The sequence below is a fragment of the Erpetoichthys calabaricus genome, chromosome 9 (genome assembly GCF_900747795.2).
Source record: "Erpetoichthys calabaricus chromosome 9, fErpCal1.3, whole genome shotgun sequence".
In the NCBI taxonomy this organism is placed as follows: Eukaryota; Metazoa; Chordata; class Cladistia; order Polypteriformes; family Polypteridae; genus Erpetoichthys; species Erpetoichthys calabaricus.
In genome coordinates, this window is record NC_041402.2 from 160,398,123 (window position 1) to 160,422,750 (window position 24,628).

The 24,628-nt window shown below is 39.4% G+C and overlaps 1 protein-coding gene across 4 annotated transcripts in view; it reads right to left on the reverse strand.

Moving 5' to 3' along the window:
* kirrel3b (kirre like nephrin family adhesion molecule 3b) overlaps positions 1-24,628 on the reverse strand; it is a 971,552-nt gene that overhangs the window by 137,555 nt on the left and 809,369 nt on the right. The window lies entirely within an intron of this gene.

Consider the following 24,628-nt stretch of genomic DNA (forward strand, 5'->3'; position numbering starts at 1 on the left):
CATATTCTGATGCAGGGTTATATGGAGGTGCAGCGAATCAAGTCAGCATTGTCTATATATATGTGTGTAGAAAGTCCTCAGTGTTAGTGTGTCATAGAGAGAGGATGTGCAGCATTGTTCATAATGACACTCAGTTTTGTTTTCATTCTCTCCCCACCACTATCTCCAGCAGGTTGAGAGTGCATCCCAGAAGTATCCCTGCCTTTTTAATCAACTAGTTGATTCGATGGGCCTCTTTTGAAGTGAAGTTAACAGCCTAACACACTACAGCATAGAAAATCATGCTAGCCATCATAGACTTGTAAAACATGTGAAAGATGTTACTATCCACATTAGAAGAGTGTGGTCTCATAAGAAAGAAGAGCCTACCTCACATCCCTTTCTTTTATAGTTCCTCTGTGAAAAAGACCAGCCCAGCCTTTCAGTTATGTGGACCCCCCCCCCCCCCCCCCAAGTATCTGTAGTAGTGCATCACCTCCACATAGCCTCCCTGAATTGTGACCTGACATTGTGGTCCCTTGGTGTGTCGAAAGTCAATAACCTGTTCCTTGGTGATGCTGATGTTAAGTTGCATACAATTCTCTTTGCACCAAGAGAATCCTACACTCTGTCTCCTGTCTCTTATAAATACACTCTATAAGTGCAGAATCGTTTGAGACTTTCTACAAGTGATGTGACCTGATGTTATACTTCTAGTCTGAAGTGTACAGAGTGAGGAGAAAAGGAGACAGGACTGTACCTTGTGTTGCTCACATCCATGTCAGAAGTGCAATCTTTGAGCCCCTCCTGGACAGATAGTCCATTCAAACCTGGATGGAGTATAACTCTTTTAAATTAAACTGCATCAAAATTGAACTCCTGCCAACTAGCACTAAAGCCCAACATTAGAAAATGAGCTCCTTTTCAGTCACTCTTGGCGTTGATCTATTAAACCTTTTTCTAATGCGAGGAATCTTGGTGTCATTTTTGATTTCTCCCTTTCTTACTCCATCCACATAAATCACATTAAGAAACTTTCTTACTTCAACTTCCGTAACATATCCCATATTCACTCTCTCCTCTTCTTTTCTAATGCTGAGAAACTTGCTTTTATCACTTCTCCAGTTAATTCAAAACTCTGCTGCACGAGTCCTTACACAAACCAGCAACAGCAAGCACATAATACCCATCCTGCTTCGTCTTCACTGCCCCCCTGTGTCTTACAGGATATAATATGTAGTACTAGGGTGTTGTACCGTGTTAGCCATTATGAATGTAGAGAAAAGCCAAGCAAAATGACACCTTTTATTGGCTAACTAGAAAGATTACAATATGCAAGCTTTCGAGGCAACTCAGGCCCCTACATCTTGCCTGAAGAAGGGGCCTGAGTTGCCTCGAAAGCTTGCATATTGTAATCTTTCTAGTTAGCCAATAAAAGGTGTCATTTTGCTTGGCTTTTCTCTACAGGATATAATATAAAATTCTATTACTAATCTACAAAGCTTTAAATGGCCTTGCATCAGACACCCTCAGTGACCTTCCCCATCGCTATGCTCCAGTTCACCCACTAAGGTCCTCTGATTCTCCCAATCTTGTTGTTCCTCACACTAACCTGCACATCCAGGGGTGACAGGGTCTTCTTCAGCTGTATAGTGCCCAGACTTTGGAATGACCTCCCAAAGTGAATTAGGTCAGCCAACTCTATTCATTCTTTTAAAAAACAACTTAAAACTCATCTATTCCAGAAAATATTTAACTATAGCCCGACATTCTGCCCCTTCCTTCAGGTAATCTCTCTGTCCAGATGCTCAGGATAATTGTGTGTGTGTTATATCACAAATTATGTGGTGTGTTCAGGCATTTCTTTGAGTATTGAATTAGTATTATACTCTGGTTTATTCTTTCTTTTATTCTATTTAATGCTTTGTATATCCTGCATTTATTTATTTATTGATCTATGTAGAAATTATTTTTATCTTAAGTGCCTTCAGCATGAGAAATGTATTATATAAATAAAATGTATTATTATTATTATTATTATTATGCAGGACACCATGGGCTCATCCACCTGCATATGACTGACTTTACCTCTTAACAATATAGCAGTACAAAGCTCTGTATATACCTGATAATACACTTGATCTTGAATTTTAATTTACCTGGATGATTATAATAAGGGCGGCACGGTGGCGCAGTGGGTAGCGCTGCTGCCTCGCAGTTGGGGGACCTGGGTTCGATTCCCGGGTCCTCCCTGCATGGAGTTTGCATGTTCTCCCCATGTCTGCGTGGGTTTCCTCCGGGTGCTCCGGTTTCCTCTCACAGTCCAAAGACATGCAGGTTAGGTGGATTAGTGATTCTAAATTGGCCCTAGTGTGTGCTTGGTGTGTGGATGTGTTTGTGTGTGTCCTGTGGTGGGTTGGCACCCTGCCCAGGGTTGTTTCCTGCCTTGTGCCCTGTGTTGGCTGGGATTGGCTCCAGCAGACCCCCGTGACCCTGTGTTCGGATTCAGCGGGTTGGAAAATGGATGGATGGATTATAATAAGAAGAAGTTAGAAAATGTATATGTTATGGCCAAAACCTGAAATCGGCCAAAGCGGGAAGTGTCCAGCCAAATTGGGAAATCGCCAATGTCGCTGTAAATTGACCAGCCAATGTCCGATCTTTTCCTTGATTTCGGGATTTGGACAGTCAGTTTGCGAAATAGCATGGGGCGATCGGCCAAAGTTGGAGAAAAAAGGCACGAGCAGTGATTTGTAGTGAAGTTGCATTGAGTGTAGCCTTGGCGGCTCTTGTTCAGAAAGCGGACGCCACTTGGTTATTTCACAATAATTAAGATTAGGTATATAAGTAGGTTTCATATTTCTGTTATCATTTTAGCCCTAAAATAGTGACTTATCATCAGGGACCTATTTTATTGACCTTAAGATTAGTGTTTGGGCAAGGGGAAGACCGTCTCAAGTGGCGTCTGCTTTCTGAACAAGACCCACCTTGAGCAGATTCTCACGCAGAATGGAAAACTCACTTCTGAATCTGCTTCTGAAATTTTTAAGCATCTTCACACCTTGAGTGGACAGTCTTACATCAGCACGTCGGATTTTGGCCGGGGAGTTATCACCACTTTGTGAAATGGCCGGCCAAAGTAGCATATACACTGGTCATTTCTAGTAATTCGGACTTTGGCCACACTTCTCGGACAAAATGCAAAATGGCCGGCCAATTCGGGAACTGGCTGAACTTCGGGTTTTGGCCGTAACATATACATGGTATAACATTTACAGTTACCTGTTTTGTTACCTAGCACTGTTTACTTAGTTTATTCCTTTATATTATGCTTCATGGGTGGCACGGTGGCGCAGTGATAGTGCTGCTACCTTGCAGTTAGGAGACCCAGGTTCGCTTCCCGGGTCTTCCCTGCATGGAGTTTGCATGTTTTCCCCGTGTTTGCATGGGTTTCCTCCCACAGTCCAAAGACATGCAGGTTAGGTGCATTGGCGATTCTAAATTGTCCTTGGTGTGTGTGTGTGTGTGGCCTACGATGGGCTGGCACCCTGCCCAGGGTTTGTTTCCTGCCTTGCGCCCTGTATTGGCTGCAATTGGTTCCAGCAGACCCCCATGAACCTGTAGTTAGGATATAGCGGGTTGGATAATGGATGGATGGATGGATTATGCTTCATGCTTGTTTATTAGATATTCTTGTATTATATATATTAACAAAAAGTGATGATAGAATGTTCATTAAGTACATGTATGATACAGTATATAAATATGTGGTTATAATAGTATTTTGCAATATCATGTGTTTACAAATTGTGCCTAAATAGGCTGATGGTGGCTGAAACAGACAACATACTCCCAATAACGAGATTTGAAAACTGGATTAACTAATGTTGTTTGGTTGTTTGTTGCGGAGGGTGTATGGTTTGTTGAAGTTCGTATTTGTTAAGCATCCTTGTTTTAAAGAAGTATCTGATGCAGAGTTACAATCTGCTGAATGAAGTTTGTCTGGACATGTGCAACCAGCTCATGTGACAGCAACTTTTCCGCTACGTGTGTGACTGTACTACAATTCAAAAACTTGCATTGGGGATTTATGTTACCATCAGTTGTGGCTATCTGAAGTACAAAAGACTAAAATACCAATATATAAATTGAAATAATCTTTTAGATGGTGAAATAGAAACATTAAATCCATCTGTAATTGGTGTTGCACAAAATAGTTTACTACTTAAAGATCTAAAATGCTTTTTAAATTGGAATTTTGAAATTTCAAACATTTATAGAGATCCATCTAATTGATATACTGTATATCTCAAGGAAAATTCTAAGACATTTCTAGAAGAATTTCAGTTAAATCTGTCCACTGGGAGCAAACTTGTTTTATGTGGTTAGATCAGACAGACAGACAGACAGACAGACAGACAGACAGACAGACAGACAGACAGACAGACAGAAGGACAACAATTGATGCGCTCACATTTTCTGCAAATACACTTAATAGTAACTTCATTCATCTTTTCTCAGAAATTTTCATTTTTTATGAAAGTGCAACACCCTGCTTTGCTATATAAAAATAAAGTGAACAGAGACAGGAGCAAATTACCAGCTGAGACTAAGTGAATACATAATCATCCTCTGACCTAACACTTGCATTTTGGAACCACACACTGACCTGACCCATACAAACAAAGGCAACATGTCCAAACTCCACTCAGACAGGCAACAAGCAAGCTGGCTTATGGCTGTCCCTATTAACTGCTTTACTCTCTTGTTAAAATGGGCATCTGATTTGTGTGGGGAGCCATTTCAAGGGCTAATTAGAATAATGTGTTCTCTTGATTCTGTGTCAATGTGGAAAAATCACAATAAAACTTATTTTACTCGTCTTGCTTAATGCATTAGTTTGGTATGAAGGTAGGGTGGGTTTATAGGGGCTCTTATAAGTCTTTGGTAATAAGAGTCGTCTGATTTGTCTTTGAATAAAAAAAGAACTAAATGTCAGAAGTGAAAACAAGTTCTTCTTTCCATTATCAATCATGGACTATCCACTTATACATAGCAGCACTCACATTCACAATGCAAAAAGAGCTAAGCCTCTGCTCTGAAATGCATTATCTATGAGATGTGAAAACAAATGGAACACTTTTTTCTCACTTGGCACTGATCTGCAAAAACAAAACTAAAGGGAAATGGAACATGCAGCGTCTCACAACGTAGCCTAATGCATTTTCTGTGTCCTAATGTGTTTATGAAACAAATCCAATTTTAAACAGGCGTTCTCTTCTCGTTCGCCAAAAAGCGGTAAAAGTTAGAAAGGCTAGTTGTGTACTTCATTTTCAAAAGTAGGCCTAAAAAAAGGATAAGCCCTCATCATATTTACGCATTTTTAGCTAACAGCATTCTTTAATCTGTAAGCTAATCAAATTCAAGGCCACTAAAAAAGCAGCTTGATAACGTTGTTTTATGTCTATGAAACAGAAAATGAATGTATTCCCTGTCATAGTATTTATCAATCCAGAACTGGATACATGCCGAATGATTAACTAAAAAATCAGGACAGCATAGCAGCACAGGGGTTAGCACTTCTGTGTCCTGGGCTCAAATCCCACCTATGCTCATTGTTCACATCCAGTTTAGATATCCTGTGTCATAATGTTTTTTTTTTCCTCCTACACCCCCAAAGATCTGTGTGTTTTCAAATTGCGCTCTGTGATGGACTGGAGCTTATTCCTACATAATAGCTGATGCTTTACCCTCAAGTCATAACACTACTCTATTAATTAACATAATTCCCATAAATGCTATGCTTAACATTTCATTTGCTGGTGTATTTACTCTTAAATGTTGTATTCATAATCTGCTGTTGGTTCTTCTATTGTCTGATTTGTGTGAGCATGACAATGTACTTGAACAGTTTCTAGCTACGCTTAAACAATTCTAGCTGCACAAATGCAGGAGCTGAAGGACCAAAAAAAAAACCCACTGAGACCTGCAATCGCAATTCTTTTTCAAGACTACAAAGCACATCTAGACAGGACTGGCATCCTCCCATTCCCCTTAAATATCTGTAAAATATATAACACAATATGATCTACAAACAAAAACACAAACCACTGAGTGTGAAAACATCACTTATAATTGACAGAGAAGTGGAAGTATTCTCTAATCAACATTGGCAAGAGGAGCAAAATCCAATATATTAAGCATGATTCTAGCAAGTCTAGAGTCTACCAAAAGCAGGATGAAAATTTTGTTCAATGGCAAGAGAATCAAAAACTTATTATCAAACCTTCCCTATGGACTTTTCTGCAGACAGACTACCAACAACCATGTCGACAAAAAACTAACATTTGCATGGGCTGAAGGGGCAAATAGTGAATCTTCTGAAAAGCAGATCAGACACTGAATATGTGCTACCATTCAAGGATATCCTCAAGATGGATGATGAGAGCAGGTTGTAGCAACATCAAGCCAAGCTTGTATGCAAATTGTGGCAGGGTACTATTTGCTGGTGCCAAAAAGAATACACACATTGACACTGTAAGACAGCCAGCTACTTGCACTGGTTAATACTCTGACCATCTGGCTTAACTCCAGGTATGATCACCAGCATGGAAAAGTCATCAAGATGCAAAACTTCACCACCATATTGGAGATGGCACTGATCATACAGACTCAACAAATTGACTGGACATGATATTCCATGATTAATTGCCAACTCATCAATGTTGCCATGCCAGATGATGTAAATAATCCCCCTGAAGAAAGTAGAAAAGCTAACCAACTGCAAAGACCGTGAGATAGATACCTTGAACATATGGAACACAAAGACTTGTGTGCGTGTGCTAATAGTGCTCTTGGGAAGGTTAGACTCTGTCTCCAAAAAAAGACTGCCCTCCTCAGCAGGGTCTCCTGATCAGTAGACTTCATGGACCAGATGATTCTTGGTCAAGAGCAACCAGCAGCAGCCAATATACTTTTTATAACAACAACAATAACAACAACAACAATAATAATAATAACAATAATAATAATAACAATAATAATAATAATAATAATAATAATACAGGCTGAGTATCCATCCACCCATCCATTATCCAACCTGCTCTATCCTAACTATAGGAAGGTCACGAGGGTCTGATGGAGCCAATCCCAGCCAACACAGGGCTCAAGACAGGAGACAAACCCCGGGCAGGTATCCTTAATCCAAAATGCTTTGGACCAGAAGTGTTTCAGATTTTGGAATATTTGCACATACATCAGGAGACATCCTGGGAAACCCTTGATCAAGTAATGAAACATAATCAAACCAGCTAAATGACAACTCATGCCCATAATAATTCATATCACCGTTATTAGAATCTGCGTCAATGTGACAAACAAATTAAACCTCAAAAGTTATAATTATGATGTATAGACTGTGTTTAGTTCCATTTCAAGAGGGCCAATGCTACATATTTGTACTGAAGAACTGTTTTTGGTTTTTCGTCAGTTTATATCAGCTATTTGATGTCACGTCTCAGGGAACTGGCCAACAGGTCAGAAATATCTCAGCCAGTCTATCATACCCACTGTGCTGGAAGTCATTAAAAGACAGATGAGGCATTACATTAAGTTTTCATATGGTGTGTGTATATATATACATAAAACATAACCTTGTGTTGTTTCCTTGAGGAACTCAATGCTTTGTGGGACCACCGCCCTAGCCTCTCACCATGGATCAACAGATCATTGATCGTGTGTTGCTGATTTGTGGTGCTCTAAGCTTCACGAGGGAACACCCCGAGACCCATCTCACTCTGAAAGAATAAATCAATTTTGAATCTGTACGTTATTCACTTTCACTTTTTGGTGTATTTATATTTTCATGCTCAAATTCAAGTAACATTTTATAAAAGAGATTGCTGCTGTCGGGCTAAAAAGATTTTGGATTTTGAAGTTTCAGATTTGAGATGCTCAACCTGTAATAATAATAATAATAATAATAATAATAATAATAATAATAATAATAATGATATTCTCTGTGCCTGATGCTGGTTGGATAGGCTATGGCTTATCAAATGGAAACAGGGCCTCTCTCTGTCTCTCCCCAGTTGAGTGTCTGTCCTTCTCTCCACCCTGTTTTACACCTAAAAATCCTCTGGAATCATCTTTAAAGCTCATCCCAGGGTAATGTCTGGTCAAGTCCCAGAAACACTTTGGGGGTGACCTTTCATGTGCTCACATGGCTAGCGCTCCATTCATCAGTGCCTGGTATTCCTGCACCCAAGGGCATTCTGCTAGTTTTAAATTGACAGGTCTACAAGGAAGCATCTGAGAGACAGTGCAGTCCCACATATTATTGGAATGTGTGCCCTCTAGCTACTAGGGGCTAATGCCACCCTTGACTTGTCTTCCTACACAGAGTATCAGGCATCCATGACAGAAGCTGGGGTGATTGCCCCATAGCATTACTTCATTCTCTTTCTTTTGTCTCTTTCTCTATTACTCTATTAAGCTGTTGCCCCTGCCTGCCAGGGTACATGGGAACATTGCTCCTGTGTTTCCACACTGGAATGTGCAGAACTACCCATATAAATGGGAAATTCTTTTTTTTTCCATACACATAAAAAGGGTTCTAAATAAATCAACCCCCACCGCCGAGAAAGAGAGTTAGGCCAACAGTGTAAAATGTTATGCTAGTAAAGATAAGTGAATAGATATATTAATAAATGAATAAAGATAAATGGAGTAAAAGAGGGGAGAGAACCTGCTTCCTCAATTTAAATGCTTATTCTAAAATATTATTTATCAGATCCTGCCAGGTTTTGAAAAAGTTTTGTACGTATCCTCTAAGTGCGAATTAGATTTTTTCCATTTTCAAATATTATATAACATCAGTTATCCACTGACTTAGAAGAGGTGAGTTAGGATTCTTCCAGTTGAGCAAAATAAGTCTACGTGCCAGTAATTAAGTAAAAGGCAATTACAGTTTGTTTGTCCTTCTCCACTTTAAGCCCATCTGGAAAACACCAAACACAGCTGTTAGTGGATTAGGAGGGATTGTGACTCCGAGGCTTTCTGAGAGACATTTAAAAAGTTTTGTCCAGAATGATGTTAATTTGGCACAGGCCCAAAACATGTGACCCAGTGAGGCCAGAGCTTGATTGCAGCGTTCGCAGGTTGGATCTTGCCCTGGAAACATTTTGGACAATTTTAAACGAGAGAGATGTGCTCGATATATAATTTTGAGTTGAATAATTCTATGCTTTGTGTATACGGATCTCGAGTGAATTCTGTGCATTGCTACTTTCTACTCCTTTTCTGAAATGTTGACTGAGTGATCCTTTCCCACTGTTCTCTTGGATCTTTGAAAGGGAGGGACTGTAAAATAGTTTTATATATTACAGAAATGCTGTCTTAGTCCTCGAGACTGAGCAATATTTTTTCTGGCATTGAGGTAGGTAGGAGGTGAGGAAACTTGGGCAGGTTCTGTTTAACAAAGTTTCGAATTTGAAGGTAGTGAAAGAAATGCGTTGTTCGTAAGTTCAATTTGGAGTGTAATTGTTTGTAGGATACAAAGACGTGTCTATGTACAGATCTCTAAGTAGTTTAATCCCGGATGTTTTACAGACATTAAAAACTGTGTACGTTTGAGAGGGTGGAAAAAGGTGGTTCTCATGCAGAGGTGCCACAGAGAAAAGCTTCTCTATCTTAAAATACTTCCTACATTGGTTCCATATTCTGAGTGAGTGAAGCACCATTGGGTTGTTAGTATATTGGTGATATACCCCCCCGCCCTCCACCCCACAACAAAACCATTAAAACTTTGTTGCTGTCTACTGTATTTATGGATCCTTCATGGCTAGTAGACAGTATGATGCTTCACGTAGATTGTAAATAAAAAGCGATTTATACATTCTGAATAATTTGTAGCAGAAATTAAATGCTGGACAAATAAAGAGAATGAAATCCATTTCCTTGAAGTATATTTTTAAACCAGCAAGGCAACTCATATATTTTATTAAGCACCTTCTTACAGGATGCAATTTACACTGCTTTAACTTATGCCTATTAAAACAGAGAGGATGTTACCCAGAAAGGACAGAGTAGTGAAACATTTATTGGCACAATGCTTGTGTTAGAAATGAGAGGTGAGCCATTCTGCAGAAAAGGCAGGACTAATAAACTGTCTGGACATTATTAAGATGAAGTTTAATGTGTGGGATTACCAAGGTCTGGGTATCCTGCTGCTGACCACCTTGTTCTTCAAGGACAACCAAACCGCTCTCATAAAAAAAAAAGCTTTTAAACTCAATGTGCAGTGCTTCAGTTTATTAAAAGAAAAGCTTGTGATGAGTATTAATCACCTTCAGAGCAAAGACCCGTCTCTGATATGGTGTAAAATCATTAATTTTTGCACTGATGCTAGATGTGTTGCTGTTCATAATAAATCTTTAACTAGTTATTTTTTTCCCTGTAGCAGTAAAATGATACATACAGAAACTACATGACACCCAGCTCTCTTTTTATGCCACATTAGAGCAATGAGCTGTTGTTGCCCCTAACACAGTAACAGAACAACAGATATTAAAGTGGACTTTAACTCCTTAAATAAAGGCTACTGATTAGCTTATGGGCAGATTTTTATACATTCAGACAAACCCAGCAATACAGATTTATTGTGCCAAGATAAACTACAACATCTATTCAATTAAACCATCCATTTTTAGGCCTACTTAAACAGGGTCAGAGCTGGAGCTTTTCCAAACAAATCTGGGTGCAAGACATGAAGCAGGCCTTAATGGGACACAGTTTGGTGCAGAGCATTCTCACTCATAATCCCACAAATACAACCACATGCCGTTTGTACAGCTACCCCATGGTTGTATACTCTGGGTACTCTTGTTTTCTTTCCACATCTGTAAAGACATGCATGATAGTTAAATGGGGTTTCCAAGCTGACCCTGTGTTATTGTGTGTGCGTGAACAGCCCTGGTGCCTTGTCTTGGGTTGCTTCCTACCATGTGCCCAATGCTGCCCCCACTAAGAAGGATTGATCACGTTTGAGGATGTTCTGTTATTTTATGTTAATTAAACATATACACGTGTCTTTGTGATGTGCAGTCTAACCACATTGGATAGAATCAACTGGCTCAATATTACATGAAAATGAGGATTTCTATATGCCACAGTATCTGTCTTCAAATCCTCTGTCTAACCTCGAGATTCTGTTCAGGGTCATATTGAACTGATGCTAAGAAATCAATTTTTAAATGCGTTTTAATCCAAATCAAGATGGTGGGTAGCTGGAGGGTATCAAAATTGGGCACAAAGCTGAAACCAACCCAGGATGTGAAGTCACTATCACATAAAAATATGGCAATTAATGGAGCACAAATGTTTTTGGGAATGTGGGAGAAAAGTACCTGAAGACAATCCTACACAGATGTGGGCAAAATCTTCAGACAGATAATACCTGAATATGAAGCAGCAGCACTCACCAGTTTCAATTGTGACACTTTTGGTGAAGGACAAATATAATATCTATGCATCAGTCCTGCCACCCAGACATATATTAAGCCATTCATCTATTTCTAATTCCCATGCATGTATGCATTTCCTGAACTGACAAAGAGCTGCAACATCTGCTGCAAGAAAGCAACCAAATCTTGATGCGGTGCCAATCTATCTCATGGTACATTCACACTCCCACCCACCCTCATTCAAACTGGACAACTAAATTCAGTAGTGACAACACAACAGTTTGTATTTACTTTGCCATCACTAGTGTGCTTTCCCAATATTTTCTACACACCCAACTATATTTGCATGCCGTGGATGGGACAGATCAGCAACAATGACCAACACAAGGACAAAATACACAATGCATGCTGTATACTTGTAATTGTTCAGACTTATTTATTGTACCACAATCACATTTATGCCAAGTCATACCACCTAACAGCTGGACTTTGTAGTCAAGGAATGGCATGAATGGCTATTTAACTCACTGAACCAATTTAGTCAACACTTTGGAATGGGTGTGGGGGTACGTGGGTGAATCTTTTAATCAATTACTGCTCTGTAAGAAACTTTGAACAAATGTCTTGTTCGATGTTATTAAGTCTTACAAACAACCAATGACAGCTCAGTAACTAGGGGCAAATTACAGAGCAACTATTAGACACTTATTGCTACATTACAAGTGCATAGCAAAAGGCTTTCCTTATGCTATGCAGCAAATAAGTAGACTCACAGATGTCTATAATACCAACATTCTTAATTCCTCTATTGTAAAGAGTTACACACATTCAATCCAGTTTAGGGTCACAGGAGGCGGTGGACTATCCTGGAAGCACTGGGTACAGGGCAGATGCCAAGCCTTGTAGGACTGTCAGCGTGTTGAAGAATTTAATTTGTACTGAATTTTTGGTCTATACAACTTCTTTAATATTTAACATGTTGAGTGCCACTGTGACAATAGGTAAATTAATTCCTGATGTCAATGTAAAATCAGGGTGTTAATTTAATATACTAATTACATGCATTTTGCTATTGAGCAGAACTCACAATAAAAATTTATTTGAGTAAAATGTGAGGTAACTGGTAGATGGGACATGGAACAAAAAATTCTCCCAACTTGTAGTAAGCGGTCAATGAGTTAATTATATGTGCGAAAAATAAGCTTTAATTGATAGTTGTGGATGCTAGGGGTTGCTGTTGCCCCGTGAAACCCACCAGACAGACGTCCAAGACACACTTGTAAAAAGCACCAGAAAGAATTTTAATATTTTTTTTCAAATACACTGCACAAAGCACCACACTTGCCACAATTCTCCAATAATCATACAATAAACAATCTATACTAATTAATAAAAGGCAAAGCCCTCACTGACTCACTGACTGACTGACTGACTGACTCACTCACTCACTCACTCATCACTAATTCTCCAACTTCCCGTGTAGGTGGAAGGCTGAAATTTGGCAGGCTCATTCCTTACAGCTTACTTACAAAAGTTAGGCAGGTTTCATTTCGAAATTGTACGTGTAATGGTCATAACTGGAACCTGTTTTTTGTCCATATACTCTAATGGAGGAGGCGGAGTCACGTATCGCGTCATCACGCCTCCTATGTAATCACTTGAACTAAAAACTAGGAAGAGATTTACAGCACGAGTCAAACGCGGGAACAAAGATAAATGACGTTAATTTTTGAGTGTCTTTTATTACTGTGTAAGCATACATATTAACACATGTGCAATTAAACGTGTGCATTTATGGGGTGATTTCTCAGGCTTAAAAGCTCGCCTTTTATTAAAAAGGTAAATGCTAACTGTTTTCATTCTGAAGGGCACAAACCACGTTGGATTTTGTAATGATAGTTGATTAGTAAGGTCTATTAAGGGATACTTACAGAATGATTAGTAATGCCTGTGAATGCCGATGCAAGTAGGAGAATGGGCGTGAACTAAAGAACGATTAGTAACTTGTACAGTAAATGTCTCTAAAGTCTGTCTATTAAAAAGTTATTATATCTTTCAATCCTGTGTATTGATTAAACTACGAACCTAACAAGATCACTACATGGTGTCAGAAGTGGCGGATTGGAAGAGGAATCTGAAGAAGAGGTTCAGCTTTTGAACGAGTTGCGTGTCTGTTAGTAACCCGAAAACGTGATCAGAAAGCGCTAAGACGTTCTAGCAAAAGAGAAAAAAAAAATATGTTAGGATTACAGCCCCCACCAAATCTCCAGTTAAAGGGAAATGTAGCTGAAAATAGGAAAAGATTTAAACAGAGATTCGAGTTGTATCTTGCTGCGATTGAAGCAGATGGGAAAAGTGAAAAAATGAAAGCGTCTATGCTTCTACATGTAATTGGTGAAGAGGCGCTAGAGGTGTATAACAATTTTCAGTTTGAAGAAGATGGAGACAATATGAAATTGAACAAAATAGTTGAAAAATTCGAAACGTATTGCAACCCAAAGCGCAATGTGACGTTTGAGCGGCACAAGTTTTTTTACATGTTTCCAGAAAAGCGGAGAAACAATAGACCAGTATGTGACGGAATTGCGTAATAGGAGCTGTTCTAAGAAGAAACCGTCAAGACATCAAAGGACCAATAACCTCTAATCAGAACACTAACACCAGCGAAACAAATATTAACGAGAAAACAAGTATAAATCAGGAAAGAACATCTCAACTGCAAACACAATTAACCAGAATATCAAAATGTCAAGTAAAACCACCAGAACGACTCATTGAGACATGTTGAGGATTAAAGGAACATTTCCAATTAAAAAATGCTGAATTCCTTTAACAGTTGTGCTTTTTATACATAGTTTGAATGCTGGATGTATGCCTGAAATGTTCTGGATAGTTCAGTTGTTTGAAGTGATAAAGAATTAAACGTGTGCATTTAAGGAGTCATTTCTCAGGCTTAAAAGCTCCCTTTTTATTAAAAAGGTAAATGCAAACTGTTTTCATTCTGAAGGGCACAAACCACGTTAGATTTCAGCCGTTAAACGCGCAAAAATGTGGGTACACCAGATAAATAAGCGCAACATATTATCAGTTGTATTGTATGCTTACAATACATATAGAAATGTGTTAATCGTTAACTAATAGTATCAGATGGTGTTTTTCGACTCGCGCCATGATTTAAATGATTGCATGTCTTGGTGGGTTTGCGTAGCTTATTGTCAATATCTTTACACCTCTTTTTAAGACTTATTGACTGAAACGGGCTGTCATGAAAAAACTTAGGGCTTTGCTACAAGATACACCCTCCACAAGTTAAGGAAGTAAAAATAAAAGGTATATATTTCTGTTTTATTTAAACCTTTTAAGTTCGTATGCATAGCTCCATTTGGCTGTTTTAGGTTTTTTTTTTTCTTCAGTAATATTTAATCTCCTTAAAGAAAAACAACATATGCATTTTACTTTTTTTGTATCTCTTTAGTAATATTTTAGTGTAAAAGGATAACGAGTATTTAAACCTTTTATGTTACTTTATAAAGTTATTTTACACAATGTTGAAAAATTAATAAGAAAGCTACATATTTTGGCAGCTGCTGCTTTAATTTTCAATGAAATGAAAAAACCTCTCCAAGAGAAAACGTCAATGAAGAAGAAACAGTTTGCACTATCTAAAAACGAGAAACCCTCATTTATAAAGGTTTGCTGCAGATGACTTAACTGAAAATAAATGAATAGTTCCTATGTGTATAATACATATTTATCTATTTGACGTATGCCTTTATTCCAGCAACTTGCAACATCTAAGGTACAATTTGTTACATTACTTTTGTTTTTTGCAGCACAGGCAGGTGAAGTGACTTCCTCAGGGTCACACAGTGGTGTCAGTACCATGATTTGAACTGACAAGCTCCGGGTTTGCTGAAATATTACTGAAGAATGAAAAAAAATGAAAATGGGCAAATGGGGCTATGCATACAAATGTCCATCCATCCATTATCCAACCCGCCATATCCTAAATACATGAGCCAATCCCTGCCAACACAGGGCACAAGGCAGGAAACAAACCCCGGGCAAGGTGCCAGCCCACCACAGGGCGCACACACCCACACACCAGGGCCAATTTAGAATCGCCAATGCACCTAACCTGCATGTCTTTGGACTGTGGGAGGAAACCGGAGTACCCGGAGGAAACCCAGACAGACACGGGGAGAACATTCAAACTCCACGCAGGGAAGCGAACCCGGGTCTCCTAACTGGCACCTTTCACTGCACCACCATACTGCCCGCATACAAACTTAAAAGGTTTAAATAAAACAGAAATATATACCTTTATTTTTACTTCCTTAACTTGTGGAGGGTGTATCCTGTAGCAAAGCCTTAAGTTTTTTCATGAAAGCCCCTTTCAGTCAATAAGCCTTAAAAACAGGTGTAAAGCTAAACTTGCAGCACCGCTATTCAATTACACTTGTCTAACGCCTCTCCTAAGGGGACATACTGTGGGATCTGGGCATCCGTCAAAGCACCAATCACAGGCCCGATTAGAATGCGGGAAGCTGTGATTTGTCGTCTCCCTCCCATGTAACAATCACAGCCCGTGTTACAACGCACTATGTATGTATGTATATATGTATATGTGTGTGTTTATGTATGTGTGTATATGTATGTGTATATATATATGTTGATATGTGTATATATATATGTATATATATGTGGATGTGTATATGTATATATATATATATATGTATATGTAGATATGTGTATATGTAGATATGTATATATATGTATATATGTATATGTATATATATGTTTACATAACCTCTTTAACACACTACTTCTCCGCTGCGAAGTGCGGGTATTTTGCTAGTAACCAATAATCACAATAATCCTCCACTCCTCCCAGCAGCTCCGTCAGTCTACCACCCAACTCCGGCTCTCCTTGCTGGGTCTTCAGCAGTCCTTTAAATAGTCCATGACCCAAAAGTGTTCCTCCCGGGTCAAACGCCACATCATCCGTCCTCAAGTAGCCTGAAAGTACTGCGGGCTTCCGTCCTTGTGACTCCAAAGTACTTCTGGGTTGTAGTAACAGTAGGAGTCCCCAGGTTTTTTGTGAGCTCCCACTGGCAGCACCCATGGCACCATAGAATGCACAGCGTAATGGTAAACTAAATGTAAAAACATTGAATAAGACTGAGAAAACCTTGAACAACAGAGAAAACTAACACTGCAATAGTTCGCGCTATAGTGCTAGGAACCGCTCGCTAAAAACACTTTTTTAATGAGTTCAAAGCACAGGGGAAAAATGAACATTTGAAAAATCCGTAATTTAATAAACCACCAAGAAAAGTAACATTGCAACAATGCAGGCTACGAACCGATCACTGTAAATAGAACTGAAAACAAAAACAAGCCTTCTCTACCTTATGCGTCCCTCGCTCTCTCTCGCGCGCCTGTGTGTGTGTGCGTGCGTCTCTCTTTTGTGAGCCTGGAGCGCCTGTGTGTGTCTCTCTAGCGCTCCTATGTATGCTCCTCTCTCTCCCACGCCTCTGTGTGTGTGCGTGCGTCTCTCTTTTGCGAGCCTAGAGCGCCTGTGTGTGTCTCTCTAGAGCGCTCCTGTGTGTGTGCACGCCTCTCTCGCGCGTGCTCCTGTGTGTGTGCGCGGCTCTCTCTGTCTCTCCCGCTGCCTCTCTCTCGCATTGCCTCTGTGTATGTGTGTGTGTGTGTGTGTGTGTGCGCCACGCTCTCTCGCTCTCTCACTTGCTGGCTGCACAGGAAATGCACAGGGAGAGACTGAAAATGTACAAACCGAAAGGGAACCTGGCTTGTTCGTATACCGAGTGTGTGGTTGTGAACCGAGGCAAAAGTTTGGCGAACTTTTTGGTCGTAAACCGAGTTGTACGTGTACCGAGACGTTCGTGAACCGAGGTTCTACTGTACAATGTTTATAAGAAACAAGGAATGGGCATATTGCCACCCACCCGACTTTATAGCTGGAGATGATCCCAGCCCAAAGGCAGGTACAGTAAATTGTTTTTGATTTGAAGACAGTACAAATGGTCTGGAGATACAAATCAGTGGTCATGACCATGGCAGCTTTCAAACACTCACTGTTTCTCCTTTATATTATTATTAAGCTTATCAGCTACATTACAAAGGACCACAGAACTGCCATAGTGAAAACAAACCCAATGCCTTACAAAACACTACAACCGGTACAGCATCAAGTCAAGTCAAGTTGGGGAGCATGCACTGGTACAGTGCATTGCCGCACCCACTACACAACGAAACAACTCGGGATCCCGGTTTGCAACCTCCCAGGCAGACATGAGGTCCAGTCCCACCCTCCAGAAATGGCCCTCTATCTGCCACAGCCAGGTGTTACATGGGTGACCCCTTGGCCTGGTCCAGCCACTCGGGTCCCCAACAATGTGGATCTTACAAGCCAGATCACCCACGGGGAAACGCACCACATGACTGTAGTGCCGTAACTGATGCTTTTTCACAATGCAGGTAATGTGCCTCATTTGGGACTCGACACAAAGTCAAACCAACAGTACCAAAGGATTCTCCGAAGAGACATAGTACCAAAGGAATCCAGTTTTTGTCTCAGGTCACTGGATAGCGTCCATGTCTCGTAACCATATCGCAAGACAGGAAGCACAAGGACTTTCGTTCTTTTGCATAGATATCGCATGTTGTCTTATAATTAAAACAACAGCTAATTCAGTTCAAGTTAAATTAATTTATTTCAGGATAACACTCTTCATTGAATACCAAGCACTTGCACATGTTTACAATTATAATGTACTAGCTGTACCCTGTGGCTGCGCCCACATAGTAATGAAACAGGACAAACTTTAAAAATCAATAGACGCTGGCACTGTATCTGATCATGTTCGGCTCTTACAGGAGAGTGTTCCCCGCGTGGAGAGAAAAGCACATGGCTGTGATATCTCTGGCAACCAGCAGCTACCCTTTAAAACACATGGAGCTCTGATCTCTCTCTCAAAAACGTCAAACATTACTCCTTAACAATCTGTAGATGATAATGTCTGTTGAACAAACAAGTATCGCTAGCTAAGCGGAGGCAAGGTGCACTCCAACATGTGGCGAGACATAGACCAACTCGAACAGAGGCTGGCGAGTGAATGAGGAAGGCCCCTCCACCCTGCTCTCGGCCCACAGCCACTCTATTGGATATGCATAAATACATCGGTACTGCAAGCGAACTATGGCACTTAGCGCAATGAGAGAAGTTGCAAAATCAACAGGAAAGTTCAAGAAAATTATAGAAAGCAACCAGATCTAAATCCGTTAAGTAATTCTCTCATGAAAAGCGGACAGACATACAGACATTGAAAACCGTTTCTTAGCGAGCACCTATGGGCCAAGAGTAACCTATATTCCAAATTTTAAGCCCCAAGTCCTCATGGTTCGGAGATTTTGTGATGAGTGAGTCAGTGGTATTTGGCTTATATATATATAGATTAACATTAAGTTACAAACCATACAACATTTACCCACAGAAACCCACAAACGACATTAAGCACATAACAAAGACACAGCAAGTGTCTTAACTGAAATCACATAGCAGATACACTTGTGACATCTATCCCTCCGTCCCCCCACACATTTATTTTTTACTTTGCTAATCCAGGTGATTTTTGCGGAGAGCTAGTGCCTGTTCCACTAACGCTGGGTGTAAGGTGGGAGCCACCTCTAGCTGTTGTATCAGCCCATCACAGGGCACATTGAGACGCTCTACAAAAACTCATAAGGTGCCAATTTAGGGTCTCCATTTAAATGAGCATGCATGCTTGTGGGACACACCCCCGGAGTACTGAACTCCATAACACACCTGTCTTAAAACAAAGGAGCGCTGCCGATCAGATGCTCATTCAGTAGGCACGTGGGTCTTGCAGCAGTGCACAAATGGCACTTCTATACTTCAAAGACACAGGTAGCAATTTTATTCAAAGGGTTGTGAGTCACAAAATTGTTCCTACTTAGAATGCTTTAAGTCTGAACTTCATTTAAATTTAATATTACAAACAATTTTAAAAGAATAAAAATCACCAGTGTATCAAAGGAAATCTCATTTAAAATAACCAAACAAAATAAGTAAACAGTCTTTTTATATTCTGGGCCAAAGCATTTTGCAAGGATTAAAGTTCATCATTAGCAATCACTTCCTCTTATCACAAATCATAGACAGCAATCTTCCTGGGCAATTAAATGTGCCATCATTTTCAAAGTGCCTTCATTTTCATGCTGGGAAATGCAATGTATCTCGACTTTCATGTACTGGACATCTTTTGCATCAGTTGCTTTTTCAAATTATGTGTCAATTATAACACTGTGCTGCATGGGTGCTTGCTCTTGTCAACGCTCCTGCAATTTTAAATAATCAGTCACTGTCTCGTCTGGATTTCTGAATGAGCTAATTAATAATAAACAAAGGCAATGTCGATCAACAGCAGTGCACAAGCAACGCCCAACTTCCACATCAATCAGATGACCGTGGGTTCGCTATGTGAGAGGAAGCCTGTATTTCCATAAAACATGATGTCTGCAATGAAAAATAAATTGATGATGCAAAAACTGGAGACAAAGCAGATGATCTCATCTTGCTGCACAATTACTTATTTTATTATTTTTGCAAACAAATGTGGGTGCACAGCAAATTAAGTGGTCCCATTGGAAATCCACTAGTTTGAAAGTTACTGTATCTTTACAAAAAATAAAATTCACCAGCCATTGTATGACAAGTACATCGTTAATTTTTCTTATTAAAGAATTGTAAAAAATAACTAAATCAGTTGTGAAATCACAAAAATAGCAGTCAAGTATGCCTCTTAAGCAATACTTGCTTCACTGACTCTCAGAGTATTCTTTAAATTCCATAACCCAGCTGAAATAGATCCATCCATTCATCGATTTTCAAATGTATTCATCAACTTCAGAGTCAAAGACATCCTGTCGTGAGAGTACATTAATACCTTAGTGAATGAAGCACCTTTACAATGAAGTTGGCATAAAACACAATGTGGCACATGCGCAAGTTCATGTAGATGTCTGCTAGAGCACTGTAGTAGTCATTGTGTGTTCTCCCTGTCTTCTCGGAATAATCATTGTCTTTGTTAATATTTTATGTATTGTATGACTCAAAGTTATTCTAAGTGAGTGCTTAGATAATTGATGCATGCTGTAGTTATTTTAATATTTGTATTATAGCAATAAAAAATTTCTCAGTATGTCATGCCACATAGCAGCATCACTGGGGTTAGTACCCAGCCATGGGCACTCAGCTTAAATATACAGCACTTATCTGTAAGCAGCAAGCACTTTCCCCCTGCTTCAATCTGTGTGTTTGGCCACCAGCATGTCTCCTTAAGGATCCTGGCATGGACTGGATAATGGAATTAGGGAACGTGACTAAAGATGGTGTTGCATCTGACACTAAGTGAAGGCAGCAGTTTGAATGTGCAGGAAGTGAACAAAGGAAATGAAAGTGCACTTAGACATGTGGCTGGGGCCTTGGAAAATCAGAGCCATGGCGGAGGAGGGAGATAACCATTATGGCCATGAAATATAAAATGCCTACAAACCGCTCATCCCCAACAGTCAAATGAGTATTACTTCATTTACTTGATAATGAAATTTCTTATAGCGAACTAAAGTTCTGGAATGCATCTACTTGGTTAACTGAGGTAATATTGTATTGTGCTTTCATTGAATTTGTAACGTTTGATACCTATACACCTTTAAAGACAAATTCTCTCCTAGTCAATGTTCAAGTGTGTACATTCAATGATGGGATGTAGAAGTCAACTGAGATAGACCATCTCTCAAATATGACCTAGGGTTTAGCTGGCCTGTAACATCAAGAGCAGAAGAAGCTGTTGCCACCATGTGTCGAGTTGTAATGAAGAACAAAAGAGTGATGGTGTCTGGCATGGCAGACGTTATAGGGGTTAGTTATGGGTACTGCCTTTTGAACAATTAAAGGTAAGAACGGCCTGTGCACAATGGCCAGAATTTTGACTAGTAAAAAAAAAAACAATGAATGGATCCAACATTCCAATGAGAATTTTTTTTTTCGTTTTAAAAGTTTTAGTGAACATTCAAAGCAAACAGTCCACAGAAGAATAAAGAAAACATAGAATAAAACAAAAAAAAAGTGAGAAAAATGTCTCTTCTCTAAACTTAGCATTTTCTTGTTAAACTTCAGTTGTTTTTTATACTAAAAGATGTTTTACTTCACCTTCAGTACATTCCAAACGTACAGCGCTGCACATTCAGTAGAGCATGTTGCATTACATACTATTGGGTATGTTAAGGCACGGTTAGAAACCGTGTGCCCTCCATACCTTACTTACGGCAAGGCAGGTCACTAACTGAGACTAATCTGTAGTCAGAGGGACAAGAAACAGTTAGAATATACCTCCAATGAGAATCTTAACCTAATGAATACTGACTGGGATATATAAATCTTATATATAAACATCTACGCGTGGAAGTGCGTGTGTCTGTCTGTCCGGCCTGGAAGTGAGAGGCTACAGCATGAAGCCCAAAGAGCCACGAAGGCGACCCCAAGTTAACTAGTCGGAAGAAGAAAGAAGTACAAGGCTACAGCATGAAGCAGAAAGAAAATGACTATGTCACCAAAGCAAAACCACCGATGAAAGACAAATTTGCTTAGCCACTAATAAACAAGTGAGGAGAGCTTATCAACAAAACGAAAACTCCTTGGAGAGAGAAAATCGCTTAACCACTGATAGACAAGGGGGGTGAGCACGTTGGCAAAACAAATCCGGCAACTCTGCATTTCAATTTTTTTTCTGACGATTTCAATAGTGTCTTGGAGTCCTGGCTTTTTATAGCATGGGCTTACACAGCTAGTATATACAGTGGAACCTCGGTTTGCGAGCATGATTCGTTCCGGAAATGTGCTCGCAGTCCAAAGCACTCATATATCAAAGTGAATTTCCCCATAAGAAATAATGGAAACTCAGATGATTCGTTCCACAACCCAAAACTATTCATATAAAAATGATTAATACAAAATATAAAGTAAAAATACATAAAACAAATTAACCTGCACTTTACCTTTGAAAAGAATCATGGCTGGTGTGAGTGAGTTTCTAAACTCTTGTGGGATTTCACCCAACGGGACGACACACAGAAGAGCGTCCCAAAGCAATCGCAGTCTCCCAGCGCTGTAGCAGTTCGCTGTAAAAGCGAAACCGAAAAGATTGCAGACATGCTATAAGCGCCACCCGTCGATGGGTGATATAAGGAACAAGGAACATTAAAAATGCACAGGGCATAATACTACTTGGTCACGACCCTGCCTGACTGCTGTGTCTGTGTATAGGAGAGTGGCAGATCCCGCTACAATAAATAACTGCGCTACAATAAATAACTGCGCTGTTGCTGTTTCAGGCTGAATAAAGCTGGTGTTGCTAAAGTACTGATACTCAGCTTCGTGTTTTGGGGTGCAAGACGGGGACTCGCATGTCACAGCACACACGTGCGCGCGTGCGCACACACACACAGTCACAATGCTGCAGTAAACAGTGTACACTTGTACAGATGTTGACTATATGAGTGAGGCATGCCGACTCAGACGGAGAATAGGAGACGACTGCCCACAATCCCGCAGCAAGAGAGAGAGAGAAGAACCATCAGCTCAGTTGTGATCACATGACGCTCAGCAGACAAAGCGTATACATACTACTCATACTGCAAGACCTCACTCATTTATCAAGTCAAAATTTATTAAAAATTTTAGCTCGTCTTGCAAAACACTCGTAAACCAAGTTACTCGCAAACCAAGGTTCCACTGTATATATATATATATATATATATATATATATATATATATATATATATATATATATATGTGTGTGTGTGTGTGTGTGTGTGTGTGTGGTACAGTTATTCATTTATTCACCTATTTATTTATTTATATTTGAGAGATAACCAGACAATAGCTATTTAAATGGAAATGGGTCAAAACCCAGAGATCAATAACATGAGCGCTAAAACAAGAGGCAAAAACAATGTCAAAAATGACGTCAAAAATTAAAAATTGAAAATCAATCTTGCAACAACTAGTATTACAATCTGGATTCACAGTATAATTTCTCTACCAACCACATATATTCTGACGGAGTAATATCTGCCCTTCAAAATGGTACGTAGGCCAGGGGTCTTCAGTAATGGATATGTATGCTATGGATACTTATTTGAAAACAGTAAAAGTGGAGAAAAGGATTCCAATTTGCTGTACTGCTTTAAAATAGTAAAGCTAGACATATTACTTGTCGACATTTCATAACCAAGTGAAAAAGCCTCATCACTAGCTAGGAGTGATCCTAATAAAGGAGAGAACAGAAATAATAGATATGAAAGGGAGCTTTGGCATGTACAGCAGAGAGGCTACTCAAAGCAGTATGCTGTTTGGTCAGATGGCCAGCTCCCTATTGGTTTTAACATAAGAATACACTACATACATAAACAATAATTTAAAATCAGAGATTCCTAAAAAGACGTATTAATAGTATAATAAAAGACTAGAACATAAAGTATGACAATAGTAGATTAGTCTGAGACTCACTGAAAAATAAAAAAGTCAATTAAAACACAAATTTCAAACTCCTTAAAAACAAATAAAGACAAACCAAATAAAACATTTATAATATGAAGTATCCTAGAACAATTGAATAATAAATAATTGAAATTATAGATTTAAATCGAAGACACTTGTACACGACTATTAAAAAGGAAGGTTAGGAGACTCATGAGAGAATTCTACCTTTTCATCTTATGGGTTGGATATTTTGTACCAAATAGCTAAAAGGATGCAATTTCTAGAAGAACAGATGGGCCATAATCCCAAATTACAACAGCTTGTCCTCAGAAGGGATGAGTGGAGAAAAGCCTAGAGGTGAATGTAAATCAGGGCGGGGAGTGCAATCACTCATGAGTGTGAGTGGGGACAAGGGGCATACCTAAGAACTGAGATCTGAGGGACAGCCGTTGTCCACGGCTAAATGTACCTAAATGTACCTAACCTATGGAAATGACAATAACATTCAAAGTGCTTTTTGTTGTACAAAATGTTACAGAATTTTACAACTTATTCTGCTGTAACACATCCATACAACATAACTAATTTTCCAGTTGTAAAA